Raw genomic sequence first — 15,273 nt, 5'->3', positions numbered from 1 at the left:
CTCGCATAAGCTCAATGCCATTGCCCTATATTCAGCCTCTGCAGTAGACCGCGCCACAACTGCTTGCTTCTTGCTACGCCATGAGACAAGATTGCCTCCCACAAACACACAGTAACCAGATGTGGACCTTCTGTCATCCCTACTACTTGCCCAATCTGCATCACAATATCCCTCCAGATCTAAATACATGTTCTTCTTGAACCATAACCCTCTTCCAGGTGTTCCTTTTAGGTACCTCAATATTCTGTAGACCAATTCCATATGTCCTGTTCTAGGATCATGCATATACCTGCTTACCACACTCACTGCATAAGAAATATCAGGTCTTGTATGGCACAGGTATATCAATCTCCCAACCAGCCTTTGATATGTTTCTTTGTTAACAGAATCTCCTGACTCAGCACTAATTTGATGATTTTTATCAATAGGAGTACTGCACGGTCTACATCCTAGCATTCCAGTTTCTGTCAATAAATCAAGGACATATTTCCTCTGAGAGAGAACTATCCCCTTAGGTGACCTAGCAATTTCAATCCCAAGAAAATACCTAAGTGGTCCAAGATCCTTTACCTCGAAGGCTTTTCCTAAATTCTTCTTCAAACATTTGATCTCCTCCACATCATCTCCTGTAATCACAATATCATCCACATACACCGCCATAATGGTGATAAATGTTCCCTTGTGCTTATAAAAGACCGTATGATCACCATTGCATTGAGTGTAGCCCATTCCACAGACTGCCCTCCTAAACCTGTCAAACCATGCCCGGGGTGATTGCTTTAGTCCATAGAGTGATTTTTTAAGTCTGCACACCTTGCCAACAGTTTGACTATTAGCAAACCCCGGTGGAATTTCCATATAGACTTCTTCCTGTAAGTCACCATGAAGAAATGCATTCTTCACATCCATCTGATGTAGAGGCCAACCAAAGTTAACCGCACAAGAGATTAGGGTCCTAACGGTACCCATCTTTGCCACAGGAGCAAAGGTCTCATCATAATCAATGCCATATGTTTGACTATACCCTTTTGCAACCAGCCTTGCCTTGTATCTGTCCACCTCTCCTTTTGGGTTTTGTTTCACAGTGAAGACCCACTTACAGCCCACAGCTCTTTTCCCTTTTGGTAGTGGGACTAGTTCCCATGTCTTGTTCTTTTGAAGAGCATGCATTTCTTCTTCCATTGCTGCTGCACACTTCCAGTCCCTTGGAACAGGCGCTGTTTGTAAAGATGCAACAAATGCTCTATATGCAGGTGAAAGATGAGAGTATGAGAGGAAATTGGCAATGTCATGATCTGTACTAGGATGCTCAAATCCATATCGAACAGGAGGTTTTCCAAAATTAGATCTAATATCTCTACGTTGTGCAAGAGATAACTCTACATGCTGTAGGATCTCTGGATGTACAGGAAGTGGCCTAGAGGGGGGGTGAATAGGCCTGTTCAAACTTTTTCAGCAAAGTTTATCAGTCACACAGGCAAGGGCGGCAGTGAGGCCCTCCCAGGGCGGCACTGATGGCCTCAACAGAAAAACAGACAGAAGCTTAATTGAATTGATTCAAAGTTTACCCAGGGAAATTTAGATCGACTAAATTTCCAAGCTTCCTGCAAGATGTTAGAGCACAGGTACGTGGCTAGAATGTGCTGGAGCCTCCCCACCAAGTAGATCGGCCTCAAATCCTAACACAAACTCATACACAAGTGAAAGCACACAAGACACACGATTTTTACCGTGGTTCAGCTGTTGCCACAACAAGGCTTGGCCTACTCCACGTTGTTGAGGTGCCCACACTAGGACCGGCTTAGCCACACAGGCTTACCTTCTCCTCGTTCTCAAAGCAAGGATTTTACCCCTTGCAAAGAGTAAAGAATGTATTAGCTGCAAGGGTAACCTTACAAACCTTCCCTTGGCTGCCACACAAGTTGGCAAGCTCTAGGGCGATGCCTAGCCGGCTAGGAGCAAGCTCCAAGAGTAACAAACTCAAGGCTGCCGGCCAAACGTGAACCAAAAGCTCTTTTTGACACTGAGAATCAATGGATCTGCTCTCCAATCGAAGTTTGCTGCCTTTTCCCTCAAGTTTTGATGGTTGGAATCAAGGATTGGCTTGGGGGCTTGAGGAGCAACAATGGAGGGAGAGAGAGGTGAGCTCTGGTCTGTTTGCAACGGTTGGGAGCGAGGAAGAAGAGCAGGTTACCGTTTGAGACGGTCTGGAAGGGTATTTATACCCAGCTCTCCAACTGTCACAGGGTAGGGCGGCAGTGCCGCCCTTGCCTGAACCAGCCTGAAAACACCAAAGTGTAGAGAGAAAGATATGCTGGCTAGGCTTGGGTCTGAGGATGTTGATGAGCTTTTGAGCCTTTGGTTCACAATTTGATCCACAACCTTGGAGTCCCTCTTTATAGTATGGCTTTTCCTATACTCAAATTCAAACCGAAAATGAATTAAACCTCCTTTGGAGCTAGGAAAGCCATCCTTTAGAAATGGGGGATCCTCCATGGTATTCAACAACCTCTTTGTTATATTCCCTGCTTGTCATCTCAGCAAAACTCATTAGTTCCCTAATTCGGTGGTCATCAACGCCAAAACCCACAATAGGCTTGATTGCACTTACACATGCTCAGGAGTGGGAGAGACATTACCAGTTAACTCAGATTGGGTCGAGGAGCTCAATGGAGAGAGGTCTGAGGAGAGATTTGGGACTGGTGAAATAGGCTGTTGTGGCTGTGGTGTACCAACTTGCTCCCCCTGGCTCCTGAACCGCCTCCTTTGATACACAATTGGCTCCTTCTTAGCTGTTTGCTCCCCCTGACTTCTGAACCGCCTCCTTTGATACACAATTGGCTCCTTTGCAACTATTTCCCTATTCTCTTCACTTCCTTCATCAATCGACTCCTCAATCCCATCACCAACTACCTCATCGCCAACTGTTTCTTCACCTTCACATTCACCATTATCCTGATGAATTATCTCCTGAATTCTAGACCTATCCATTGGACATGGGATGGTACCAACAATTACCTCATTTTGAGCATCAGCTCCTTCATTCTCCCCCTCTCTACTGTCACTCTCAGTGACTGAAGAGAACTCCTCCAGCAACGGATCAAGATCCCACGGTTTTGTGTAGTATGGCTCGAATTCACGAAATGTTACATCCATACTCACAAACAACTTCTTTCCAACAGGGTCCCAACACTTGTATCCCTTTTGTGTGGATGAGTATCCAACAAAAACACACTTCACTGCTTGAGGATCCAATTTTCCCACTGAAGGCCTATGGTCCCTGACAAAGCAAACACAACCAAATACCCTAGGGGGTACTTTAAACTCTTGTTGTCCCAAAAGAAGCTCAGTTGGTGACTTCATGCCAAGGATCCTTGATGGCATCCGATTAATGAGATATGCTGCTGTCATTACCGCCTCACTCCACAGATACTTTGGTACATTCATCTGAAACATTAGTGACCTTGCTACCTCCAACAAATGTCGATTCTTCCTCTCAGCAACACCATTCTGGGGTGGAGTGTTGGGGCAAGTGGTTTGATGTATAATCCCGTGATCTGACAGGTATGCCCCAAAGTCATTGTTCACATACTCCTTTCCATTGTCAGTACGGAGAATTCGGATCTTGGCATTAAATTGATTTGTGACTAACTTATGGAAGTCCTGGAAGCATCTAAGAACCTCATGCTTACCCCTCAACATATATATCCACGTCATACGAGTATAACAGTCAATAAATGTGACAAACCACTTAAATCCACTCACTAATGTGACTGAACAGGGACCCCAAACATCAGAATGTATTAACATAAAAGGTTCACAACTTCGAAGACCAATACTAGGATAAGTTGATCTTGTATGCTTTCCAAGTTCACAGGCATCACACACAAGTTTGCTTCTATCCACGTCCTTAAAAACTTCAGGATATAGTTTACTCAAGCTTTCAAAAGAGAAATGTCCTAACCGACGATGAAGCAAGAAGATCTCCCTCTCCTTTGCCCCAGCAGCTGCTGCCAATGCTGACTCCACATGGTTGATAAACCACAACCCATCACGCCTAACTCCAGTCCCAATCACTCTCCCCGTCCTCTTCTCCTGAAAGATACAAGAATTTTCATCAAACGTAACAGTGCATTTGAACTGATCAATAAGTGAGCTGACAGAGAGTAGATTGACTGGGAAGGAAGGAACATGTAGAACAGATGATAAGCAGAGGAATGGAGTACACTCTATAGATCCTACACCATGAATGGGTTGAGAGGTGCCATCAGCAGTTTGAATGGTTTCAGAATATGAGTGTGGAGTGTATGTTTTGAAAGGACTAGATATGCCTGTGACATGCTTGGAAGCTCCTGAATCTATGACCCATTCAATATTATGCCTACATGTGGATGCAAGTGTCTGTGCCTAAGTACGTTTGCCCAAGTGGGCATAGTTGGCAAAGTTACCAAAGTGACCGGTAGTGGCAATCGCAGGACCATTTGAAGTAGTTTTGAAGTTTTCCAACCCTTCCATTTTCTGCCATTGTTCCCACTGCTTGGCTTGCTCCCCTATTAAAGTGAAAAAAGGAGCCTTTTCTCTCTTCAGATCCTCCAATTCCCCCATCTTAGGCAAGGCAGCAATCAGCTCCGCCTCTAAGAACCGCACCTTCAATTCCAACTCCGCCTTCTTAGCATTCAACGTCCACAATTCCTCCGTCTTTGCTCTCACCCTGGCCTCCATTTCCAACCGATATGCCTCAGCTGCCATCCTAAACTTCTGCAGACTCTTCTCTAACTCCGCCTTCCCATTGGACACCGTCCGAATCGCCTCCTTATACATCTCCACCAAATGCTCTGTCACGTTTGCGTCAACAGACCCCGCAACACCTGACGCAACCTCCACCGCAAACATCTCCCTCTCAAAGTTCATCCTAGTTTGCTGGCTTCTTTTTTACCAGATCACCCAATTCCATAAACTACACACCACAACCGCCAACACAACAACCGCCAACACAGAGCAGCAGCACCAACACAACCAATACCTTCCTCCTCTGTTTAGACCTCCAGCTAGCACGCACACCTGTTACCAGTCTCAACTCCACCACGGCCAGCAACAAAAAAAAACACCACAATACACACACAACCAACAAGGCCTCCACCATCCTCAAGTCACCAGATCCCAGCACCTAGCAGTAGCAGCAGCACTTCTCTCTCTCACTCACACAGCCAGCAGAGAACCCTACGTCTCAGCACCTTCCTCCCTTCTTTTTTTTTGTTTTTCCCTCTCACCAGCACCCACACGGGCCTCTGTTCTTCACCAAAACCGCACGAAGCCTTAGCTGTTCTTCACCAGCACGGCACGAAGCCGCAGACCGGCACCCGCACAGAGCCGAGCCAACCTGGCGCACCTCCTCCTCGCTCAGGCCCGCAGCCCGCCGCGGCCTCCTTCTCCTCGCGCGGGCACGGCGCACCTCCTCCTCGCTCGGACCCGCAGACCACCGCGGCCTCCGTGCGGGCACGCGAGCCAGGCCGCCGCCGCACCCTCTGCGTGCGCGGGTACGCGAACCACGCGGCCACTGCCCAGGCCGCAGCCGCACCCTCGCGCGACCGCTTGCCTGTGCTTCGTGCCGCCGCACGCCGGCGCTCAGCTCAGCTCCACGCGCCGCCGTCGCCGGTAACCCTAACCCTTACTCTTGGCTCTGAATACCATGATGGAATTGGGGAAGACTCACTCTTGGGTGTGCCAACAGCACACCTCTTCTCTATTCATTCCTTCTCACTTTTACATAGTAGTCCTCACCAACAGAAGGAAATCAAGAAAGTTATGATCCGATAATTTCGTAAACATTGTTTCATCAATGAATTCTTTAGTCGAATAAAAAATCTGTGATAGGTCAGCTATGGAATTTTCGTTTCTCATGTATGTGGCCTTGTGAATTGCAAAGATTGATAAATGCAAGTTACACTAATGCAGCAGTGGTGACTGGTGACAATAGCAGACCACCAGCGGAAGACACATCGGAGAACTCCTGCCTAGCCCAAGAGATCCATGATGTCAATGACTCACTGCCTCGTGTATTATTTACGTACTTAGATACCTTAATTTTTTTATACAACTTAGTATTATTTGGATATGGTCTCCTCAGATCCCAAGTTTCCAACAATGGTTAGTATTGCTAATTTGCTGTACTTTTAACAGATCTTCATGGGGGTTAAGCACTTGCTCTTGCCTGCTCCAACAGCTTAAGTAGCCTTTTGCCTGCTCGAGCAGTTTAAGGAATGAGAACGGACTAGTGCATGAAAATAACATACATACAAAGCCTGCCTATCAGTTACAGTCTGTAAGCTTCTTATGGCTATCAATCTCGGCGGACGGTGGGAGGCACAGACGGCGGCTGCAGCCAGCGGCGGTCGCGCGGCGCGGAGGTCCGTTGAGGCAGGGGCCTAGACCGGTGCACAAATCGGTGGAGAGGAGGCAGCAATTGTTCAATGCTAGATGGAATTTTCAGTGCCCCGCCGCCCGCTAGTGTTGCCCGCACGATCACCCTCCGCAGTCCACTCCCCGAGTCCCCAGCCGGTCACCGCCACTCCGTCCAGCACGAAGGCACATCACGCCTGCCTTCTCCTTGTTTATATGTGCTCCATAGTTGGTTTCAGTGCTTACAGCTTGGTGAATTAGGAGGTGTTTTTCTTGCCGCTCCTTTCATGTGCAGAGCTGCGTTGGTGAGCAAGGTACTGATTTATGATGGTTTTAGGACTTGGTAGCATGATGGAATGTGTTGGCAAGTAGCCGGTTAGTGGTGAACAGAGCAGATCATGTCGCATAACTGGCTGCTGCACCAGGATCAACGCTAGCTCGTAGCTCCTCCAAGGGAGCACATCCGACATGTCTGACATGTGCTTGACAAAATGCAAGAGGGGATTATTGTTGAGCACACTTGATATAAGTTGACTGAAGCATTTGTAGCATCGTTTGGTATGATATTTCTTTCTCTTAGCAATCATCTTCAAAAAAAAACGGTCACTGTATGAATTGTTTGTTTAGACATCTTGTTTCATCTTGAAAAAAAATGTTCTTATTTTGTGGGCTTTCTGTGGCAGAGATTTAATTCCTCCTGAGTATAATCTTTGTTAGCTGAGGTTTGCTTTTCACATAAAGTTGTGATGCTTATGTGACAGAGGAAGAGAGAGAAAGTGCTTGTGGTGGAATGCAGGGGCCATGATGCAGCTTGATTGCATGAGTAAGTATTGCTCATTAGAGTTCATAGCTCAGTTTAGTGTTTAGTGCTTGAATTTGCCTTTTCTCGCATAATGTCGGATACTTTTGTCACTGGTATGGGAGGATCTGCATAAATTCCTGTCAGAATACATGAATTGGGAGGAACTGCATAAATTCCCACCTTCTATTAACCTGCATTGGAGAAGGAGACCTCACTGGACTAGGAGAAGTAAATGAAGGCGAACAACAACATTCCCGGAGGTACGGATCTCAGTTTTCACTTGTGATTATGTAAAGTTACATGATTATTGTATATTTAATATTCACATCTATAAACCATTTTGCTCTTGTAGAAGTTGAGCGCCTTGACAATTTGCAGTTCAAATATTTTCTTGGGGAACTATATGGTGATAATTCACTAAGAACCATGCCCCCCCCCCCCCTCTTTGGTCTGCCTAACCCCGTCTCTGATACTAATGTGCCATCAAGTGGGCCTCCCTTGTGTGATGCATTGTGGACTACTCCCTCACAACTGGTAACCGCGCTGCGGCCGCCTCCCCCTTCCTCTTGTTGCTCCCCTCTCGCTATCTCTGAATTGTCTTTTTCTTTATACATTCCTGAATAATGTGTTTCAGAGTTATTTTTGTCATACTTTATTAATATTTATAAAAAACGGTTAACTAACATCAACCTCAAAATGTTATATTTTTTCATGCTCCTCTTATTGCCTCAGCAGGTGTACTTCTTGAAAATTACTTAAGGCAACGTTGGGTGAGTTATGGTTTTCTTTCTTGTGCCTCATTTCTTATATTCTGTTCATACATAACATGATTCTCCATTGTTGCCAATTTGCTATGCAGATTAAGAATAGAGCAATAGCATTTCCTTAAAAAACGCAAGAAGTAGCGTCCCACACTCACCGTGCATACCCCATGCCACGCCTGGTTTGCTGTTACCAAAAAGTCAAAAACATGAGAAGCAACGTCCGTCCTCTGCTCACCAGCCCTGTGCTACACCTTGCTCTGGACAGCCCGCCCAGTCTCTCGGACACCAGATTGGAGCAGCTCAGTCATCCGCAGTGTCACATTCTCCCTGATCAGATCCTCAACACGCCCGTCTGGTACTCTGCCAATGGCAGTACTTCACCAATATCACTACCCTCTTCATCATCGAGCTCATCCAATCAAATTGCTCTAAACGTACGGGCACTCAACTATGAGTCCAAAACGCTCGTTTTTGGTGGTGGAACTTGAGTGGAACCGGATGCTGCACGGCGCGGCCAGCACGCGACAGCGCAATCCGACCTGAAATGCCAGGGTCTGAGCGACGGGGCGAGTGGCGCGGCGTGCGCGACTTGGCGACGACCTGGCCAAACTTCTGCCCCAGCACAGATGCCTGTGGAGACCAGCTGACGCGCCCGCCGGGGAGCTGGGCTCGTCTTCGTTCTCTGCGTGTCGGCCAACAACCAACTGGCACGATCTGTTTCTTGTACTACAGCTCTACTAGTTCACTCTGGGCATCAAATACTTAAAACCGAGAACCAGACCGAATTTACCAAGAACCGAATGAAATTACCGAAATCAAAAAATTCGGTTCTCTGTTCGGTACCTAGTTCTCAGAAACCAAATTTACCGACGTATATTCGGTTCTGTACCTCAGTAAACCGAAGTACCGAACTAGTACCGAATATGTCTACTAGCAATATGTAATATTGTTGATTGATCTATCATAGACAATTATGTTACATATTTGTATTAATATACTCCTATTATATTATGGCTTTTTATATGTACGATTTTGACACTGTTATTCTATAAGAATCATGCTGAATTTTTATTAAAATTAGCTATTAAACTGTTACATGCTGCTCTAACATGTTCGGTTTTTCTTCGGTAAATTCCAGAACTGAACCGAAAGAACCGATACTGAATTAGCTCAGTTTCAAATTTTTTTTAGGAACCGATCGGTACCAGTTTTTTCAAAAACCAAATTTGTATGAGTATCTAGGGATATGAGATATCATCTTCATTAATGTCTCTAAAAATCGATTATTAACAACAGTAGAATCACGAAGATGTCCATGTCTGTAAATAAATTTTAGGAAAAAAGCAACAGAAAAAATAGTATTTTTTTTAAATCCTATGGACAATCACTACTACATGACCTATTTGCCTCACCCATTTCCTTCCTACCACTACAATGTTTAAAAACTTTGTATTGAATATTTCGTTCCCTAAACATTTTAAATGTAAAAATTTTTAACTACAAAGTTTTAGATCTTCTCGACTGCTATTTAGTTTTGGAATATGTCTGCATCCATCACCCGTTTGAAAATTTCAAAGATTTCAATCTCAAATCTATGAATTTCAAAATGAAAAATATAAAACTTGTCAACTACAAAATTGTATCCGTGTTGACAACTAAAATATTGGTATATATATCATGTCAACATATAAGGTTTTTTGAAAATTCCAAAATTTGAATTTCTATATATGCGAAATCTGATTTTAAATCTCCATTAAAAAGAAACATAATGAATATTTAGGACTCTAAATGAATTTAAATTAAAAAAAATCAATTATTTTAAAATTATAGATCGACAACCTATAACTTTTGTTAGACCATGTCAACATCCCTAGTCATTTGAAAATCCTAAAATTTAAATTTCAAAATCTAAGAATTTAAAACAAAATTTGAAAACTCTAAATGTTTTCAACAGTGTCAACTACAAATTTGTAGATTTCCTTAAGCAATACAATTTTGATATGAAAAAAAGATTTATAGAGGCAGGCCTCATATAAGTCATTTTTGTAAATTAATTTACACAGGTGACGTTCTAAAATGGCTGCATCCATTAATGAATAGCCACTTTTAGATGTGGTCTTAGTCTGTCTCTAAAAATCTATTTATAAAGACAGTTGTTTTTTACTGTCTTCCGACCATCTCGCAAATTTACTGGTATTTTTTGAAGAGACATGTAGTTTCTTGACTGCCTCTATAATAATAAAAAGAGCTGCCTCCTAAAATCATCTTTCTTATATTGTGTGTGGATGCGTTTGCTCACACACTTACCCGAGCTGTATATTATTGTGTTATCATGTTGTTAAAAATCCAGTGCGAGATCGCGCGTGGTTGCTGAATTGTAGTATAAAAGTCAGTCGTTGCATTGGCTCCTAGTCCAAACGACTTGCCGCATCAACTCGTAGAGTCCTAGGTGCTGCTGCCGTGCTTACCTCATAGGAAGCAGCGCACAGCGTTGTGTCCTTGTCCAGTTGAGACAAACACACCGTTTGCTTGAGTACATGGCCTTGTGCAGTCATTTTCTGTGCCCGTCAGTTGGACTGTCGTAGCAGTTTACTTTGAAAACTTAGCATCTCCAACAACTCCTCAAATGAGGTTGCTATTCTTATTAATTTGGCAAAAACACAAAAAACTCTCTCCAACAACTCCTCAAACCAACTTGCTATTTATCCCAAGTTCCTATTCGAGGGGCTCGCGCGCGTATATCTCCGCACGCGTAAACAAGTTGCTATCGCCGCTCACCCTCGCGACCGCCTGCGCAGCTACGCGGCCGCCTACACGCCCCTGGCGGTGGCGCGCCTCACCCGTCCCAGTATGGCGGCGGTCCCCTTCCCTGCCTCGACGGCGCCATCTCCCGTCGCAGCGAGCTTCTCTCCACCGGCGGCGTTGTGCCTTCTCCCCACAGGCGGCCTGGCTCCTTCTTCGACGACCTATGTGGAGAGCCTCCTCCCGGCCTCATCTCCTCCCCCGACCATCTGCGGTGGAGAGCCCGCGGCGGTGCCCGGTCCTCCAACAGCGACGGCGAGGGCGCCTCATGAGCTGTAGAGGATTCGGAGGAGGCAAATTCAGGCAGCGGTGCCGTCCACGGCACCTGGCGGTGGCGCTCCTTCCTCTTCGCCGGCCAAGGCGCACCCCCTCTCTTCCACGGCGAACTTCCCCACCGGCAGCGACCCAGGAAGGCGGCGCTACTCCACCCGTGCGGACGGGGCTCCCCGGCAGCCACGCGACTCGCCTTGTCCGTCGTCGACTCGTGGTGAAGCAAGGATGCCAACAGAATTTTATTACACTTTCTGGATTTAAATGCAAAAATGCCTAGACTCAAAGATTTATTAATATAGGCTTGGTTAATTCTAGAAAAACCTAGGGGCTGCAAAGTGGTTCTCCTCTATAATCCCGGCTTCTTTTATTTTAGCAAGCTGAAAATAAGGAACTGTTTGAATAGTGTATGTCTAATCACCGTACAATATGTTTTCAGAATGTTTTAGAACGAATCATGCAAGATATATATAAATTCTATTGCAATACACAGGACACGGTTACTAATAAACTATAAAGTGAATAAAAATTCATAGCTAAAAATATTGTTCGTTGATTTACTGTAAGAAAAAAACATTGCTAAAAGGTTAGCAGATTCAACAGATAAGCTTAAACGAATATGCTCTCATATTCATATGTAATGGAGAAAATTCAATAATTAGTAGCACGTGGTTAATTATGCATGTCAGGCACGGTTCAGAGTTGTGCTTGCCTTTTCAGCAACTAACTGTGACCAGGTCAAGTCAGCGATGGAATAAACCAATCAACGACAACGAGACTAATCAAACCCATTTTGGAATTTGAGGTACGCGTTGCACAGGCGCGCGACTTGGTCTGGCCGGCGTGCTGTGCCAGTCCAGGCCCTCTTGGCACTGTTTGGTTACTTTTATTTTTTTTAACTTCCATCATATCGAATGTTTAGATAAATACATGAAGTATTTAATATAGATTATTTATAAAATTAAAAATACAGTTTGAGAATAATTTATGAGATAAATATTTTATGCCTAAATAGTTTATAATTATATATTAATTACTAAATAAAACAAAAATACTAACGTACCTGTACCTGTTAAACTCTCCTTGTTCTTCTTGCCTTGATTTCGAAGTACTAGTGATGACGAGCGCGAGTCCTTGAATGCAGGATAATTTTTTTTTTTCAAAAAATATACTGATTATGGATACCAGCATACCAAACAGAAGCACAAAGCATGTAAAACAGAAGTACAAAGCAGAACCAAGATGTTTGAAGATAACAAACTTAACACGCATTAATATCCGATCTAAAGGTTCAAAGCAGAGCTGCTACATAACTATTTTACGCCTCAATCAAATTTAGAGATAAATGCATTGTCTACCATGTAAGGAGTATAATTTTCTGTTTACTTGCCTAAAAAGTCATGGCTAAAAGTACTATTTGCTGATTTATTGTGAAAGAAAAAACATTGTTAAATGACTGGCAGATAAGCTCAACAATTACAATACACAAAGGTAATTAATGGATAAGAAAATATAAAATCGTGTCCCAGGGAATGCCCACTGGCAAGTCGCATATTTCATCGCGTAAAATTGCGCGCTACATAGCTAGCAGGATTCAAACCCACGACCATCTTCTCGCGTGTAGCCTCCTCTATCACTGCACTCATCACTCACTTATATCTATATTAGAGTTTGGTTCCCCACATATTATCTTAAACCGATCATACATTGATTGTTTGACGACCTAAACAAATTTAAATAAAAAAGTAGTCAACTATAAAGTTTCATAACTTTTAAAGATCTACAACCAACTTTTATATTGTTAGTTTCTCCATCCGAGGTCGTTTACAAAAATTTGAATTTCAAATTTAACAAATTCGAACGTAGTTTTCGATGACAAGATGATTTCAAATGAAAAGTTATCAACTACAAAGTTTCATAACTTTTCAAGATCTACAACTTTTATTTTGGTGGTTTTTTCAGATGAGATCATTTGAAAAACTCAAAAAATCAATTTCAAATTATAGAAATACATGATTTCTACTAGAGGTTTTAGTAGGAAAATCATCCATAGAAATGATCTTTAGTGGCGGTTCACTTAAGTGAACCATAAGTGGAAATACACTATTTGCATTAGCAGTTCTATATATTAAGAAAACTGCCAGTGAAAATGTGTTCCTACTGGCGGTTCTTGAGTCTAGCCCACCAATTTTTTTCCACAGACTTCCTTTAATTTTTTTTTGTGAACCACAGACTTCCTTTAATTGAAACTGTGTGTAAAGAAAAATAGCCACTGCTAGCGTAGATCTTTTATGTACTAGTATCACTAGCACTTCTATACTCAGATGGAATAATGAGTAATGGCCTGGAACCGTGATGAGAACCAGTCTTCTACGGTTCGGCCTTCAGTATATTCTTAGGTTCTTACTACAGAAACCAAAACATCAGCTTTTAGCACAAAGAAATAAGCCACCTATTAAGCTCATGATTCGGCATAGATTTTTTTGCGAAAAAAAAAGAATTATATTAGATAATAGCTGAGTACATGAATACGTTACAAGCACTCCTATCGGGTACCATAAACCAGGACACCCAAACTGATGTCATAACGACCCAGATCTTCTTTTTAAAACAAAACAATGCAAAGGCCAGGGTCCAATCACCCTTAGAAAGGAGGACAGCTGGCCACCCAAAAAGCATCTCCAAGCTAGGCCTTAAAACAATACCAGAACTATTCCGCCTCACGCCAAGGTAGGCCTCGAGCGATAGGGGACGATTTCCGTCTCGCCCGAGGCCAAGCCTCGGACGGTTTCCGTCTCGCCCGAGGCAAAGCCTAGGACGGTTTTTTCCACCTCACCGAGCCCAGGCTCACGCACCCTCTCCCCAATAAAGGCACTCCAGGCTTTTTGCGCACGCCAAACAACTGCAACAACAGATAGGACGCATGACATGTCCTCAAACCCGCACCACATGACATATATTGTGCTACCAACTCCCGTCACTACAGTCTGCAGCATCTGCCCCCTGTCACTGTACGTACGGACGAGTAAAGTAGAATGGGAAACATCAAATCCTAATCACTGCAGCCACGAACCCGTCAGAACTCCTAGACACAGATCATGGGAAGAGGCCTCGGAGGATAACCCAGATGGGAAACAGGGGTCGGCATGGCAAGAACAGAAACGAGGGTCATGTCTACAGCGTCGACCTGGCTCGGCACGAACAACAAGAGCATTCATACCACGACCATAATCAACTACAACATCAGGAATGGAGCACCTTACCCCCGAACAACGCCATACTCTGACCTACGCCTCAGATCAACACCACGACGTTATAGCACAAACACATATATCCCCTTACTCCCCTTAAAATTATAAAAGGGGAGGGAGGACCTCATTTAAGAAGGAGAGATCCAGACAGACATACACACACAGGTCGACACAATCAATCACACCACGAGCACGAGCTAAGTCTCACACACCACACCTCAAGCTGACTTGGGACATACTCCTTCTCTCGCAACTTGCTTGTAAACCTACTACGATTATCTCGGGTGTAGGATAATACAAGTCACCTCTTCACAATAGACATAGGGCACTCTCGGTCTGAACCAGTGTTGGCAGAAATTAACTGCACTGCTTTAAATAAGATTTAAGTAAGATTATCCGCAAGCGCACAGATATCGTATCAATGTCACATTTTACCGGGGGGAGGGGGGTTAAATATCGTATCCACAGGGAAGGTCTAGATGCAGGACTTATAACTATAACGTATACTATTGATGTGAATGATAAACCATAACTAAAATTCTATTCATAACAGGGATAAGTCACTTGATAAAAGATATGAGATAAATAATGATCAGTCATCATAAATAGATAAATATTAGAGCTCTTCTAGTCAAAGTAATAGCTAGCCATTGGATAAACTCAGGAAGAAATACTAAGGTAATTCTATTACTACGTCAATGAATAACTCTAATTAGTGCAATTACATCTAGAAACCAATGTTGAGTCAACCCTATATCATAATCACATACAAAGAAGCATCAACTAAGCTAGTCCTACGTACGAGGGGTGGACTACAGAGGAACCAATGCAGCTGTCACCTGCGCGGACTACCACACGACCCGGCACGTCAGGGTGCCCTCGCAGATAAACAAGATATCTAGACACCACGTCTACATATTGTCTACCATCTACCCACCCATGGATTGGGTAAACGCTATACGAGCAATTACATGAATTCAATAAG

The 15,273-nt window shown here is 43.8% G+C and overlaps 1 long non-coding RNA gene across 8 annotated transcripts; it reads left to right on the top strand.

Annotated features, from left to right (window-relative positions):
* On the top strand, positions 5,088-8,992 carry LOC110436132. 8 transcript variants are annotated; one of them, XR_002453821.1, is made up of 4 exons: positions 5,088-7,461; positions 7,554-7,735; positions 7,934-7,971; positions 8,061-8,992. It is a non-coding gene; the product is annotated as an uncharacterized LOC110436132 (long non-coding RNA). The 8 variants fall into 8 exon arrangements; XR_002453820.1 differs by having other exon boundaries at positions 5,090-7,461; positions 7,937-7,971; XR_002453818.1 differs by having other exon boundaries at positions 5,091-5,655; positions 5,956-7,461; positions 7,554-7,971.

This window comes from Sorghum bicolor, chromosome 6 (assembly GCF_000003195.3).
Source record: "Sorghum bicolor cultivar BTx623 chromosome 6, Sorghum_bicolor_NCBIv3, whole genome shotgun sequence".
NCBI classification, from domain to species: domain Eukaryota; kingdom Viridiplantae; phylum Streptophyta; class Magnoliopsida; order Poales; family Poaceae; genus Sorghum; species Sorghum bicolor.
The sequence above is the reverse complement of the archived record's forward strand: the minus strand, read 5'-3'. Positions and strand labels throughout refer to the sequence as shown.